The 15,687-nt window shown below is 39.6% G+C and overlaps 1 non-coding gene across 1 annotated transcript; it reads right to left on the bottom strand.

The window, feature by feature from the left end:
• Positions 1-6,627: 6,627 nt before the first annotated feature.
• LOC142196362 (U6 spliceosomal RNA) lies at positions 6,628-6,731 on the bottom strand. Its single transcript, XR_012715202.1, has one exon. It is a non-coding gene; the product is annotated as a U6 spliceosomal RNA (small nuclear RNA).
• Positions 6,732-15,687: the final 8,956 nt, after the last annotated feature.

Below are 15,687 nucleotides of genomic sequence, written 5' to 3' on the forward strand. Positions count from 1 at the left end.
CTGAAAGACAAGAAAACAAATATCTTCATTTAGACTTAATTCATACAAAATTTACAAAGTGATTATAATAATGGGAAAAAACACATCATGTATATTTTGGAACAAGTCTTTATTATTTTAATACAATGAACAGATCAGTTGAAAATATTGTACTGTATCCTCCGAGAAAAGGCAGAATTCCAGTATTAATGGATAGGTGATCGGTGAGAGTCAGACTGGGGGAACCCCCACTTTTATCCAAAATAAGGGTCCTATGTCCCCCATACTCCTCAGCCCAAGCGGAGGTCGAGACTGAACAATATTCCTCAAATATGAGACTGAGGAATATTGACTCCTTCAGTCTTACAGACAGTGCTTAAATTGGGAAAAAATTTTAGGGGGAACTCTGGAATAATTAACCCCCCTCACCCACCGACAATGTTACTTACCTCTCCTGGGCTCCGGCATACTTCCAGCTGATGTCGGCCATCTTCAATGACGGAGGAGACATCAATCGAGCCAGGCTTGCGTTGCGCGCATAAGGACGCAAGCTTGGCCCATGTGACGTCTGTGATGTCATCAAGTAGGTCCAAAGCCTTCAGGATCCAGGAGAGGTAAGTAGCAGTGTTTTTTATGTTCCCTTGACGCTCCTTACCCTCTGATCATTATACTCTGGGGTCTGAAAAGATCCCCGGCTATAATGATAGCATTGTTTGTGGGGTTCTTTATACCGGAACGCTGAAAGACAGTTTGTCTGAGCCCTAACGCATTCCAGGCCAATATAAGCACTGCGCACAGGGATTGAATGCAGCAGCAGTACACGTGTTTAACCACCTTTAATACAAGAAATGCAGAAGTGTATTAAAAATGCTCCATAATATTATGATCCCAGATTGAACTATCTGGCTATACAAGTAATTGTGTGATCCTATAAATCATATGTTATAATATATGTATATTGTTACCTGAGCGTGAGACACATCTTAAAACGCCTACATAATAATCTGCCTAGAGACAAAATTGAAAACCACACCTAAGAATTGGTGGATGACACTGTGTTGTGTTGGCTGGCAACTAAAAATAATAAAAAGTCTTATGTCTTAGGCCTCATTTGCTTTATGTCTTAGCACCCTGATGGGCTTTCCTTGGGGCTGTACATTTGAATGCCCAAAAGCGACAATTAAACATATTCCAGGATGGATTTATTGGCCCAGATTATTTATATTTAGTTTTTTTGTAGAGTAACAAAAGAAGCTAAAATGATGGTACAGGCTACGCTGACAATGTAATGTGTTTGTGGGACAGAATTACCAAAGGATGAGATCTGGTAACACAATGGAAACTGGATTTCGAGGTTTTGATATAAATCGATTGCAATGAAAGTTTGTTTAAAAAGAAGGAAAAGGTTGACCTGACAATGGGCGTCCACTGAAAGTCTACAAAATAGATCAGGCCGGACTATCAGGAGCTTTCTGACTGTCCAAAATGATGTTATCAGGAACAGATTTACTTCTGGTAAATAATGGGGCACTGACCTGTACAAAATGTTTGGAATGTTCTCTGAAGTTATCACATTTACTATGGACTTAAAGAGATATTCCCAGAATAACACAACCTGACATAATATACATTTTATCCCCTAGAAGGATCATGTGTTCAAGGAGTTGGGACAACCAATAAAGTTGTGTATTACCAATGGAGGGACAGAGGGAGGGATTGGATGCCTAGAAAAATGCAGACAAATAAGGCTTACCGTATATACTCGAGTATAAGCCGACCCGAATATAAGCCAAGGCCCCTAATTTTACCACAAAAAACTGGGAAAACTTATTGACTCGAGTATAAGCCTGGGGAGGGAAATGCAGCAGCTACTGGAAAATTTCAAAAATTAAAATGGTCGGAGTTTTTGGGTGCAGTAGTTGCTGGGTGCTGAGAAAGCGGAGGGGGTGTTTTGGTTGTCTGTCTGCCCCTTCCCTGAGCTTGAGGACTGTTTTTTCTTCCCACACTTGGAATTCAGTCTGGCTGAATATAGGGGATCTGCAGTGCTCCTATTAACCCCTTCCCAACGGAACAGGAGCACTGCAGTTCCCCTATATTCAGGAGACCGGGCACTGTCAGACACAGGGATACCTAATGTGTTTGTGTTTCACAGTCATTTTCTCCTTTTGTATGTATTCTAGGGAAAGGAGGGATTTAGAACTTTTTTTTTTTTTTAAATCTTTTTCAGCACAAAAACTGGGCTGAAAAAATCGGCTTATACTCGAGTATATACGGCATATAAGGTATGAGTCAAATGATAATGTGGAGTTCACAATCCTGGCTTACAGCCTATTAGTGACGCCTATACTATTAGATCGGGGGGCTGCCTAGCACCTATATACTTACACCCCACTAATACCAACAACCCATTTTTCATTAACCAATATAACAGGGTTTGGCTGAATCCTGTAAAGAATGAGTTAAAACCATGAGGTATTATTTGATATTTTTAAGAAATTATACAAGTTCAAAACTTGTGTCAAGGATCCCCATATCTTCAGGTCCTTATACAGTACTACTATCTAAAGCAATGGACTGAGGACATTATTATAAATCATCTCACTGACAAAGAAGTCACATTTACCTGATATCAGAGGAAGCCATTGTCTGCTTTATGTGACATCAGATAATATGGCCTCTTTACTATGATACAATGATTTATAATAATGTCATTTTCAGGACTTATTATTATTATTATTATTATTATTATTATTATTATTAATAATAATTTATAGAGCACCATTCATTCCATGGTGATTTACATTATTATAGAATTCCAAAGTGCTGTACATTATTATATTAATTCCATTCTGCTGTACATTATTATATAATTCCATAGTGCTGTACATTATTATATAATTCCTTAGTGCTGTACACTATTATATAATTCCATGGTGCTGTACATTATTATATAATTCCTTAGTGCTGTACATTATTACGGTATATAATTTGATAGTGCTGTACATTATTATATTAATTCCATAGTGCTGTACATTATTATATAATTCCATAGTGCTGTACTTTATTATATAATTCCATGGAGCTTTATATTAATATATAATTCCATGGTGCTGTACATTATTATATTATTTCCATGGTGTTGTACATCATTATATTAATTCCATGGTGCTGTACATTATTATATTATTTCCATGGTGTTGTACATCATTATATTAATTCCATGGTGCTGTACATTATTATATTCATTCCATGGTGCTGTACATTATTATATTCATTCCATGGCGCTTTACATTATTATATAACTCCATGGAGCTTTACATTATTATATAATTCTATGGTGCTGTATATTAATATATTAATTTCATAGTGCTGTACATTATTTTATAATTCCATGGTGTTGCATATTATTATATGAATTCCATAGTTCTGTACATTATTATATAATTCCATGGTGTTGCACATTATTATATTAATTCCATAGTGCTGTATATTATTATATAATTCCATGATGCTGTACATTATTATATTCATTCCATGGTGCTGTACATTATTATATAATTCCATGGTGCTGTACATTATTATATAATTCCACCGCGCTTTACATTACATTATTACATAATTCCATAGTGCTGTACATTATTATATAATTCCTTAGTGCTGTACATTATTATATAATTCCATGGTGCTGTACATTATTATATAATTCCATAGTACTGTACATTATTATATAATTCCTTAGTGCTGTACATTATTATATAATTCCTTACTGCTGTACATTATTATATAATTCCATAGTACTGTACATTATTATATAATTCCTTACTGCTGTACATTATTATATAATTCCATAGTACTGTACATTATTATATAATTCCATAGTTCTGTACTTTATTATATAATTCCATGGAGCTTTATATTAATATATAATTCCATGGTGCTGTACATTATCATAAAATTCCATGGTGCTGTACATTATTATATTATTTCCATGGTGTTGTACATCATTATATTAATTCCATGGTGCTGTACATTATTATATTATTTCCATGGTGTTGTACATCATTATATTAATTCCATGGTGCTGTACATTATTATATTCATTCCATGGTGCTGTACATTATTATATTAATTCCATGGCGCTTTACATTATTATATTCATTCCATGGAGCTTTACATTATTATATAATTCTATGGTGCTGTATATTAATATATTAATTTCATAGTGCTGTACATTATTTTATAATTCCATGGCATTGCACATTATTATATTCATTCCATAGTGCTGTATATTATTATATAATTCCTTAGTGCTGTACATTATTATATAATTCCATGGTGCTGTACATTATTATATAATTCCATAGTACTGTACATTATTATATAATTCCATAGTCCTGTACTTTATTATATAATTCCATGGAGCTTTATATTAATATATAATTCCATGATGCTGTACATTATTATATTCATTCCATGGTGCTGTACATTATTATATAATTCCATCGCGCTTTACATTACATTATTACATAATTCCACGGTGCTGTACATTATTATATAATTCCATAATGCTGTACATTATTATATTAATTCCATGGCACTGTACATTATTATATTAATTCCATGGCGCTTTACATTTGAGGGTTTACATACAGTACACAAAATACACAAACAAATATAATACTAACAGTGACCATCTGGCACAGTGGGACAGAGGGCCCTGCCTGCAAGGGCTTACAATCTATGATGGAAGAGGGATAGAGACAGAATGTGAGGGGAGAGACTGTACAGATGGCGGTGTGGTGGCAGTAGTGTTACTGGAGGTTGTAGGCCTTCCTGAATAGGTGAGTCCTCAGAGTCTTCTTAAAGCCTGTGATTGTGGGGGGGGGGGGGGGGTCAGTCTTATGCGATGTGCCTTGGTAAGGAGTTACAGAGTATGGGGGATGCACAGGAGAAATCTTAGAGATGGTTGTGTGAATAGTGGATAAGAGCAAAGCGGAGTAAGAGGTCTTGGGAGGATCTGACGTTACGTATGGGCAAGTAGCAAGAGTTTAGGTCAGAGATATATGGAGGGGACAGGTTGTAGATGGCTTTGTAAGTCAGTGTTAGTAATGAAGTCTATTGGGCAATGGGTAGCCAGTGAAGGGATTGGCAGAGGGGAGCGGCCGATGAAGATCGGGGGGAGAGGAGTATTAAGCGAGTAGCACAGCTTAAGATGGACTGGAGGGGGATGAGAGTATTTGCTGGGAGATCATGGAGTAATCTAAGCGGGAGATTATGAAGGCATGGACTGGACTAGTATCTTAGTAGTTTCAGGGGTGAGGAAGGAGCGGATTTGATGGATGTTCTTGAGTTGGAGACAGGAGGAGGTGTTGAGGGTTTGGATATGGGACTTGAAGAATAGGTCAGAGTCCAAGGTTATTCCAAGGCAACTGACCCGTGAGACAGGTAAGCATGGTTCCATTAACTATGATAGATGGGTCAAGTAGAGGGGCTGTATGGGGTGGAGCAAAGATAATGAACTTCCGTCTTCTTGTTCTGAGCGTGCCTCCTCCCATGTATGTTTTTACCTGGACATCTATAATAAAGTTTGGACTTTTTAACTCACAGGGTAAGTGCCAAGTTTTTTTCTATTCTTTATATTGCTTGAACTCCGTTTTCTCCATGCTGAATTTGAGAAAGTGGGAGGAGGGAAAGGAGGCTATGGCTGCTAGACACTTTAGAACTCTGGACAACAGAGAGGTAATGTCTGGTCCAGAGAGGTATATTTGAGTGTTGTCAGGAGGTAGTATGCGAGTGGGAAACACTGAATGTGTGGTAGGTGATGTATGAGGAGATCCAGGAAAGGGCCAGGTCTGAGATACCAAGGGATGAGAGCATTTCTAACAAGAGAGAGTGGTGGACTCTGTCAAAGGCAGAGGAGAGGTCAAGGAGGAGGAGGACAGAGTAATGGCATTTGGCTTAAGGTCATTAGTGACTTTGGTTAGGGCAGTTTCTGTGGAGTGACAAGGTCTGAAGCCTGTCAAAGAGCACATTGGATGAGAGATAGGAGGATAGTTTGGAGTGGATGTGTTTCTCAAGCAGTTTTGAGGCGTAGGGGGGAGCAGTAAGATAGTTGGCTGGAGACGTTGGGTCGAGGGACGGTTTCATAAGTTGTGACAGTGGCACGTTTGAACGCGGAAGGGAAGGATCCATTGGTTGAGGATAGGTTAAAGAGATGGGTTAGGGCCAGAGTAATGACTTCAGTGAGTTTGGAGATGAGTTGTGACTTTTAGACTGTCTTCAGCAGTAGATACTTTGTGTGACTACAGCATCTCCACCTCCTATAGTTTCATCCTGGGATAAATTGGCACCACAGGCCTCATGCATGTAAAACAAAAGCTGCCAGTGTTGCTCTTAGCAACCAGATTTCAGCTGTCCTGTTGCAATAAAATTTGGGCAAGTGACCTTATCGGTTACTATTAGTAACACTGGTGGTACCTTTAGTTAGAAGTTTGCATGCACAAAACATTTCACATTTTTCTGCTGCGGTTTCCCTATAGATATAATTGAAGCAGAAAGTCCGTAGAGAAAACGTCTGAGAACTTTCTGTGCAAAGTACTGCAGGAAGAACCAAGATGTGTTGTCACCGTGGTTTTTCCCGCAGCCCTTTTTTTTATGGAACACTTTGTCAATTTGCGTGTCATCCTTGCGCAGGGGCCATGCTAATCTTCTCCGTATCGTTACAATTATTTTTTAATATATGTGCTTGTAAAGCATGCACTCCCAAAGCACTTTTTTGCCATACACAGTTTTTTTCTTTGTTGTAGTCCATCTGTGTGGAAAAACTCATGACATGTCACTGTGAGCACCATTGACATGATGTAAACTTGCACTTCGTCTATGGTTTGTGGAAATGCTACCTTGTTCCTTCTGCTGATGGCTTATCTCAAAGAAGTTTTACCCAAAGTGTATGTTTTTTCCTACTGGGCACCATGATGGACATATGCCTTTCTATAAGTATATAAAGTAGTTGTATAATCTGTTGTATACATTTGACAAATGTGTTGGGAACAAATGAGAAGTTATTAGAATTAGAGGTAAAGTACAAGTTGATGATGAAGATACCAAACCTGCAGTACTTACCATTGTGCAGACTGTTCTCAATGCTCCCTGTTTATCTCCTACTGATAGTTTGCAGATAACTCCAAAGGACAGTTTGATGGAGATTGTTCACGTATAAACCAAGGCAAGAACACAGCGATTGGTCAGCTGAAAAACACCCTCTGACCCTCCGCCCCAATAAATCATTTTTGTGTGTTACTTTACCCTCTTCTGGGTCCCTCACCTTTTCCCTCATAGGGAATATTGTGCAACTGAATATAACCACATTATTATTCTGCTTAACTCATTCCTGCCTTACTGAATTTTCTAGTTTTTTTTTTTTTTTTTTAAACCATAACTTTTATATCTTTCTGTTCACAAAGCCGTGTCAGGGCTTGTTTTTTGTGGGACCAATTGTACTTTCTAGTGACAACCTTTATTATTCAGTGCAGTGTATTGAGAATCCAGAACCAGTTCTAAAAGGGGAGCAATTGGAATAAAAAACTCAGTTGATATATTTTCTTATAGGTTTTGTTTTTATGGTGTTCACTGTATGATAAAAATCTTACATTTATTCCATGGATCAGTGAGATCACAGCAATATCAAATTTAGAGTATGGTCCCACGTTGCGTAAACGCACCATTTTTTGTTGCAGGTTGTGCTGTGTTTTAGCCAAATTCATCGAGTGGCTTGAAAAGAATTGAAAAAAGTAATAGAAAATCTTAGGCCCCGTTCACACCAAAGTCAAGAATGGATACAAAAGTAATAGGAATTATATGGAGGTTCTTATACTTCTCCCTTTTGCTCAATGCACTCTTGGCTTTGGCTCAAAAATGCAGCCAAATCTGCAACAAAAAATCTGCGTTTCTGCAACATGGAGCCTCATCCTTACACATTTTTTTCTGTTAAATCCACACCTGACTTTGGCTCAAAAATGCAGAAAAAATTGCTGATGCTTTATTTGTACCATTATGGAGTGTATATAATTTTTGACAACTTTTTATTCCATTTGCCTAGAGGAGAAGTGAACAAAAATTAGCAATTTGTGCATTTATATGTTCATCATACTTAATCTATACTTGAGTTTGGACATTTTCAGATGTGGCAATATCTACCTAATTTGATCTATAACTATCTGATTTGATTATTTGATTATCCTTTTTTTTTTTTTTTTTTTTTAAATATTTATAATGTATTTTTATTCTTTTAATTTATATTTTAGACTGTTAAAGGGGTTCACTGCTTATACAATGTACTGCAATACTTTACAGTACAATACATTGTACAGTGTTGGCCAAAAGTATTGGCAGTGGCACCCTTGCAATTCTGTCAGATAATACTCAGTTTCCTCCATAAAATGATTACAAGCACAAACTCTTTGTTATATCTTCATTTATTTTGCTTGCAATGAAAAAACACAAAAGAGAATGAAAAAAAGTGGCCCCATAGTACAGTGCCCCCTAGTAGCCTCACCACATAGTATAATGCTCCCTCATTGGCTCTACAGAGTGACAATTCCTTGCTACTTATTGGATTATTTTTGTAGGTAATGGCCAATATTATACACAAGAGCATATCTCCCAACTGTCCCAAATTCTACAGAACAGTTCCGGATCGTGTCCTGGTCGTTGGGAGGTATGTCCCGTATTCAACTCACCTGCGTCTGGTGAGGAGACAGAAAAGTTGAATACAATGGTGAAGGATCCATCCACGGACAGCGCTTGCTTCACCACTGTTTCCCTCCCTATGCTCCGGCCCCTGTAGGTGCGATGTGATGATGTCACTCACATCATGCCTGCAGCTCCCTGTACACTCCAGGACACGAGACAGAGCAGCAGGGGAGCGAGGATAGGTATCAGTGATTTTATTATGTTAACCTTAGGAGGAGAGGGCAGTAGACTGGGGAGAGATAACGGGGGACATTAAACTGGTGGCAGCTGAAGGGGGGAAATTAAACTAGGGGCAGATGAAGGGGATGTAAAATTGGTGGCAGATGAAGGGGGGCATTAACCTGGGGACAGTGGGCTTTAAATGGGGGGGGGGGCAGATGGAAGGTGACATTAAACTGGAGGCAAATGGATGAAGACATTAAACCGTAGGGTAGCTGGAGGCATGTCTGCCTCTCGTTGCCCCCAGTTTAATGTCCTCCTCTGTTTGTCCCCCAGTTTAAACTGAGATACAAGGAGAGGGACTTAATACTGTAGTGCAATTGGAGGGGAAACATTATAATGTGGAGTCATGTAATATTAGGGTGACTATAGGAGCATTATACTGTGTAGGGCGCCACATTTTATCACTCTTTCTGTCCTTTGAAAGTCAGGAGGTATGCACAACAGTCCTTGATCCTCTACAGGCCTGCCTCCTGCTCAGGTCCAGCAATATTCATCTATTTTGTGTCCCTCCTGCAGCTAAGCAACCCCACAGCATGATATTGTCTTCCCTCTGCTTCACAGTTGGACTTCTGCAGGTCCACAGTCTGAAGACTACTGATGTCAGATGTTTCTAAAGCAATGACATAATTTTTGGAACTATTTAAGATAAGATAAGATAATCCTTTAATAGTCCCACTGTGGGGAAATTTCAGTATGTTACAGCAGCATGGTAGTACAGATACAGGATAATACACAGTAATATAATACGGAAGTAAACACACATAAGCTGAGAAAAAAATACTAGGAACCCATATCAGCTAAGGAAGACTTCAGGATCATTTAGTTCTCTGTGCGGAGTGCTCTTCGCTTGGTCTGATGTAGATTATATAGCCTGGTTGCGGTTGGAAGGAAGGACTTGTGATAGCGCTCCTTCTCACACTTGGGGTGAAGCAGACGGTCACTTACAGTGCTGCCAAGTGCCATCAAGGTCCCATACATGGGGTGGGATTTATTCTACCACATGGAACTCACCACAGACAGTATCCTTCTGTCACCCACCACCTGTACTGGGTCCAGGGGGCTCCCCAGGACAGAGCTGGCCCTTCTGATCAGCCTGTCAAGTCTATTTCTGTCCCTGGTTGATATACTACTCCCCCAGCAGGCCACACCAAAAAAGATGGCTGAAGCAACCACAGAGTTGAAAAAGGCCCTAAGAAGTGGCCCCTGGACTCTGAAGGCCCTCAGCCTCCTGAGCAGGTAGAGTCTACTGTGGCCCTTTCTGTGCAGCGCCTCCAGGTGATCAGCCCAGTCCAGTTTATTATTGAGGAGCACACCCAGATACTTATAGGTCCTGACTATCTCAATGCATGACCCTTGGATCATGGTAAAGTCAACTTGCTGCATGTAAATTTCTGATCCACTAGAATTTTGACTTAGTGAATTACAATGAAATGATTTATACAGTAGATATCCGAAACAATCTGCTTAAACTAGAGTTTCTTGCTATGGAATCCGTGGAGGGGATAAATAAGAGTTTGAAAGGCTTCAACCTAAATGTGTGGAAACTTTCTCAATTGCAGCTGTCACTCAGCTACATTACTTCAGTAGAGTAATGACTGTTTGCACAGGGCCTTTTATGAGATCATCGCTCTTGGCTTCTAAGCATCATCATTGAGACATGCTCCGTTCCATCTATGTAAAGTTCCAGTGATCCTTGCAGTGTTTGGGTCCATTCACACGGAGTAACGTGCTGCGTGATGTGGCACGTATACGGCGTGTGAGACTTTGCGCGCCATATACGCTCCCATTGATTTCAATGAGAGCCTGGATCGTATACGCCGCGTTACTTTGCGGCCGCAAAATTTGAGAAATAACTAACTTACCATATACCTTGTATGACTTTTATTTGGATGTACTATTTTTCTCCCTTCTGAATTTTCTTTTGTATGTTATAATGCTTTTTAATGTGATTTAATAAATATACAATTTTTATTCACATTCATGTGGTAGTTTGCCTCCTTTTGGTATCTAGTGTAGTTTGCCATTTGTCTACTGCGTTCATGCTTTGCTCCTGCTACTATCACCACCTTCCATTCCTTGTTACCTTCTACCAGATTTTTACCCTGGTTGGTTATTGATTCATGGTTTCTGACCACTGCCGCTAGTATTGCCTGGTTTTACTCCTGGGAAGCTCCTAAACGTTATTCCTGGCATTTATTTGGGCTTCAGTCTGGGTTTTGATCTAGTTGCCTCTCTTTGAATCTCATGGTTCCATCAAGGTCTTCTGGTCGCTTCTTCCAATGTCTTCTAGGTCCTTCCAAAGTCTAATCATAGACATTGCTCTCAGTAACTCCTGGTTCCATCCAAGGTCTGCTACTGGTTTATCTTCATCTCAGGCCTACTTCTGGTTTCACTGCTCCTGTGTTAGCCACATCTGGCTCTGCCATTCCTGTGTTGGGTTTATCTTCCTTGTTCTCCACATCCAATCTGCAGTTCACAGGTACAACTTAAAGGGGTTATCCAGCTTCCAAAAATTATCTATAAATACATCCCCAGCAGTGCTGAATACCTATTGTTCCCTTATGCACCTGTTTCTTGATTTTATTTTACTTGAGACTTCTTGTATCACTGTTATTTACATGCAGTGAATGTGTGAACAAACTAGATTTCCCATGATACATCTCCCTCTCTGTATTTGCTACTACAACGGAGGGTGGGGGATTATTGGGCAGTCTTTTTAAGCTATCAAATGAAACATCACAGAATCATATGACCTCAGATGCGGGAGCGATTCATTACCTGTGATTTCATTGGAGAGGAGAGCAGGGAGATATGTTGCAGAGGTCATTTTCACATTTTTAGGGACCCTAAAGGAACCTACCAGCTCTCCCCCCATGATTCCAGCCAAAAACATCACTTCACTACCATCTTGTCGACATTGCAGCCTTGCTGGGACATGGTGGCCAGCCACCAACTATCCACTACTCCATCCATCTGGACCATCCAGAGTTGCACAGCACTCATCAGTATACAAGACAGTTTCAAAATTCATCTTCCTGCTTGTCTATGTGGAACGCCCTTCTTAAGGTAAATTCACACTGAGTTTTTTGGTCTGGATTTTGACGCGGAATCAATCAATGGGTTCTTTTTTCCCACGAGCGGTTTGTTCCTGCTCACGTAAAAAAAGAAGCGACATGCCCTTTCTTGAGGTGGATTCTGACTCAGCCGCAGACATCCGCCTCACGACACTCCTGACCGACTAGGCCCATTCATTTGGGCCTAATACGGAGTGGAATGCCATGACTGGATGCCAGTGCAGTCCACCGGCATCCAGTCGCGGGAGGGGTTTCTTGGACCAGTTTCTGACACGGCTTCCCGCGTCAAAATCCAGACCAAAAAACCCTGTGTGAACTTACCCTTAAGTAAGTATTAAGTATATTGTACTTCAATTCAAGAGCCTGAGTGTGTACAAGCATCAAATTAAACAGTAGTAGACGCCATTTCTGTGTCCATTACACTTTTATAGCCGGAATACACATGTATTAACCACTAAATAAAAAAGGATAGGACCTGGACCAAAACATATGGTTGTATGTATCTGTTATGCTTTGGGGGACATGACAGGCTCCATACCTATGTGACCTAACATTGTTATCTTGACTGCTTGTTATGGAGAAGAACATTCTTGTCCGAAGTAGAATCCTTATAGCAACCAATCTAGTTCACCTTGATAGCTCTCTACTGTTATACGGCACAGAGTATATATTTCGCGCTCTTAATGGACCATTACAGTTTTGAGATTCCTATCACTTTAGTCCTGTGAAAAATTCATATTGTGCGACTAACACTGCAGTGGCACCCTGCTAATTTTTCACTAATGAAAGTTAATGAGTAGCATTGTGACCCCTAAGGTACTGCAACTGTGACTTTCAGTAACGTCAAGGCCTCAGCAGTCCCTGACATCAGACAGAAGACAACAAGCAATCGTGTGGGAGCCCAGGGAAGGTGAGTAACACAGATCATAACAGAGCCCAGAGTATAACAGCAGTTTCGGTTTGGCCATGTTTTGTCTGCATGAAACCACCGGGCGAACCTCACAACACATACGTTAAAAGGGGTATGATCTAAATAATCGTTATTAATTGTAATCAAGGTACAGCATTCAATTAATTAAGACTTTGATTTAGGCCATAATCACCCAGCCCTAATGCAAAGGCACCATGAGCTTAACAATATCTGAACCAGATCAAGTGAAGATTTGCTTTCGTGAACAGCTGCGTTCTGAAGCCCACAAGGGGGCGACAAACCATTGAAATAGAATTGAAGTCAATACATGGAGTTACACAGAAATCTTTCACAGTACGCTACATGTCCAGGTGTGAATACTGCATCTAGACTTTGTGGTCAAGGTTTTTGTAAAGGAGTGTGTGCTTCTGCCACTTCTAGGATGTTGCCATTAGTTTACATCATCTCTACATTCAAATTTGTCACATGAAAAATGCTCATTTTACCTGCAAAAGGCCTGTGCTTTTCCCCATAGAATATTATGTCAGTCCCAGTTTTCTTTTAGCAACTTTTTATGATCTTTAGGGTTGTGTCACGCAGTTATAACTACGTTCAAATCTGGGGCCATAGGTACTTATAAGTGAAAGATTATTTTACAGACCATGTATCATTACAGAATTGAATGCAGTTATAAGGGTGGTGCAGCTCCATGTACTAGATGTGCTATAGCCATATCTAGTCCGATTGTCACTTCTCTGTAAGTGAAACAGAAATTAATTTTCGCTGGATCATAATTAGCAGTACAATAAAACTGCATGGCCAGTGATGATATCCAGCTAAAATCACAGAGAAGAGCACCACTGGCCTGAGGACAGGATGAGACTATAGCTGCACCCAGTACATTACATTACACTACACACTGCAATAACTGCATTCACAACACTATGTGACATCCTCATTACAAGCGATTTATACCAATACACTGTATTTACTATGAGGGGTAACTCTACTATTGTTTATTTCAATGATGTAACATGGTTATTGTATGTATCGCTGCACTTAGCTTATTACTGGATTCATTTATGCTAATGATGTGAGAAGATATATACATGTCTGGACACTTGTATGACTTGTATTATACATTGCTTGATAATGACTTTAATGAGGAGATGAAACGTTACTGTTAACTGCTATGGGTGAATAAAATATATCCTTTTAGACACCGTTGGATGCCGCTTTGTTTTTTTTTCTTTAATCTCTTTTTGGAGTTACTTGCTCTTGGACTATGCAGGTGGTCTGACAAGACTTTGCATCCCTTTGATATTTGGATTAAAACTGCACCGCTTCCTACCTATGCTTTGTATTACTTAATGACTAAGTTGACCTCCATACTCTCAAGCTACTACGATAACCACCAGCAAAAGGAGTTTGCAATCAAAAAATTATTGACTGGTGACCCTTCCAACTTAGACACCTTGATTTATTACCAGCCCTTTCAGTCCACAGTCACAACTCAGTTAAACAACCTCCCTTTGTGTCCTGGATAGGCAGAATGTATTATATAACATCTTACACACCCCACAGATTTCTTCATCTAATGCAGACAGTCCCTATTTATATACCGTATACACTTGAGTATAAGCCGATTTTTCAGCACAGTTTTTATGCTGAAAAAGCGCCCCTCGGCTTATACTCGAGTCAGGGTCCCAAGCCACAACTATTAACCCTCATTTTGTTAATACAAATGCATTGGTCAGGGGCCCGATCGGTTCCCTAACCAATGCATTTGCATTGGCAAAATGAGGCACGGAGCACAGGACCTTCAAGGACCTGCATATATTAAGCGAAGGGGGAGTGTCCTTCAGTGGTTGCTACAGCAATGCTACAGGACACTCCCCCCAGCAAGAGAGAAGCAAGCCCAGGAGCCCCCTGCTTCTGTGCCTGCATCGAGGAAAGGAAGCTCCATGTAACAAAGTAAAAGTAAAACACACAGGTACCTGCTGGAGTTACTATTCCTAGTAATGTCAGGAATTTGGGGTTATTAATTAGTTTCAGTAACTCCATGTGCCTCACATTAATAGCAGATAACCCCATCATGTCCCTCATATTAACCCCTGTGTGCCCCATATAAGGGTTACTAATATGTGAGACATATGGGAGTACTAATAAAGGACCTTAATTATGAAGATACCTAATTATTACCTCCATATGTCCCACATATCAGTAACTCTTATGAGAGGCACACAGGGGTTTAATGTGAGGGACATGATGGGGTTAACTGCTATTATTATGATCCCCATGGAGTTACTAAGCTGCAATACACATGACCAGACTTTTTATCTGCAATGGTGGATAAAATTATGGACTATTCAATGGGCCCATACACATGCTGTAGATGCCGTTGCTTTTGCGGCTGTGTGTCCAGGCCAAATTGAAGAGCTGCAACTTATGTCTAGACTTATACTCGAGTCAATACCTCATCATTTTTCTTTCTTTTTTTTTTTTTTTTTTAAATCCCTGTTTGGGTCTACATAGTCCTTCCCCTACCTAAAAACTGAGGTCTTACCTTATCTCCTAACACAATTGGCTGTAAGTTAACAAATACTAGACAAGGCCCCTAATGGCCACATACTTGATTAATAATTTAATAGGGTACTTCATTTAATTAATAAAAAGGCAACACTTTTCCTTTACTTGGATTGTAAAATTGCAAACACAGACAAAACAAAATGTGAACAGAGACCATCCCCG

This window comes from Leptodactylus fuscus, chromosome 2 (assembly GCF_031893055.1).
Source record: "Leptodactylus fuscus isolate aLepFus1 chromosome 2, aLepFus1.hap2, whole genome shotgun sequence".
NCBI lineage: Eukaryota > Metazoa > Chordata > Amphibia > Anura > Leptodactylidae > Leptodactylus > Leptodactylus fuscus.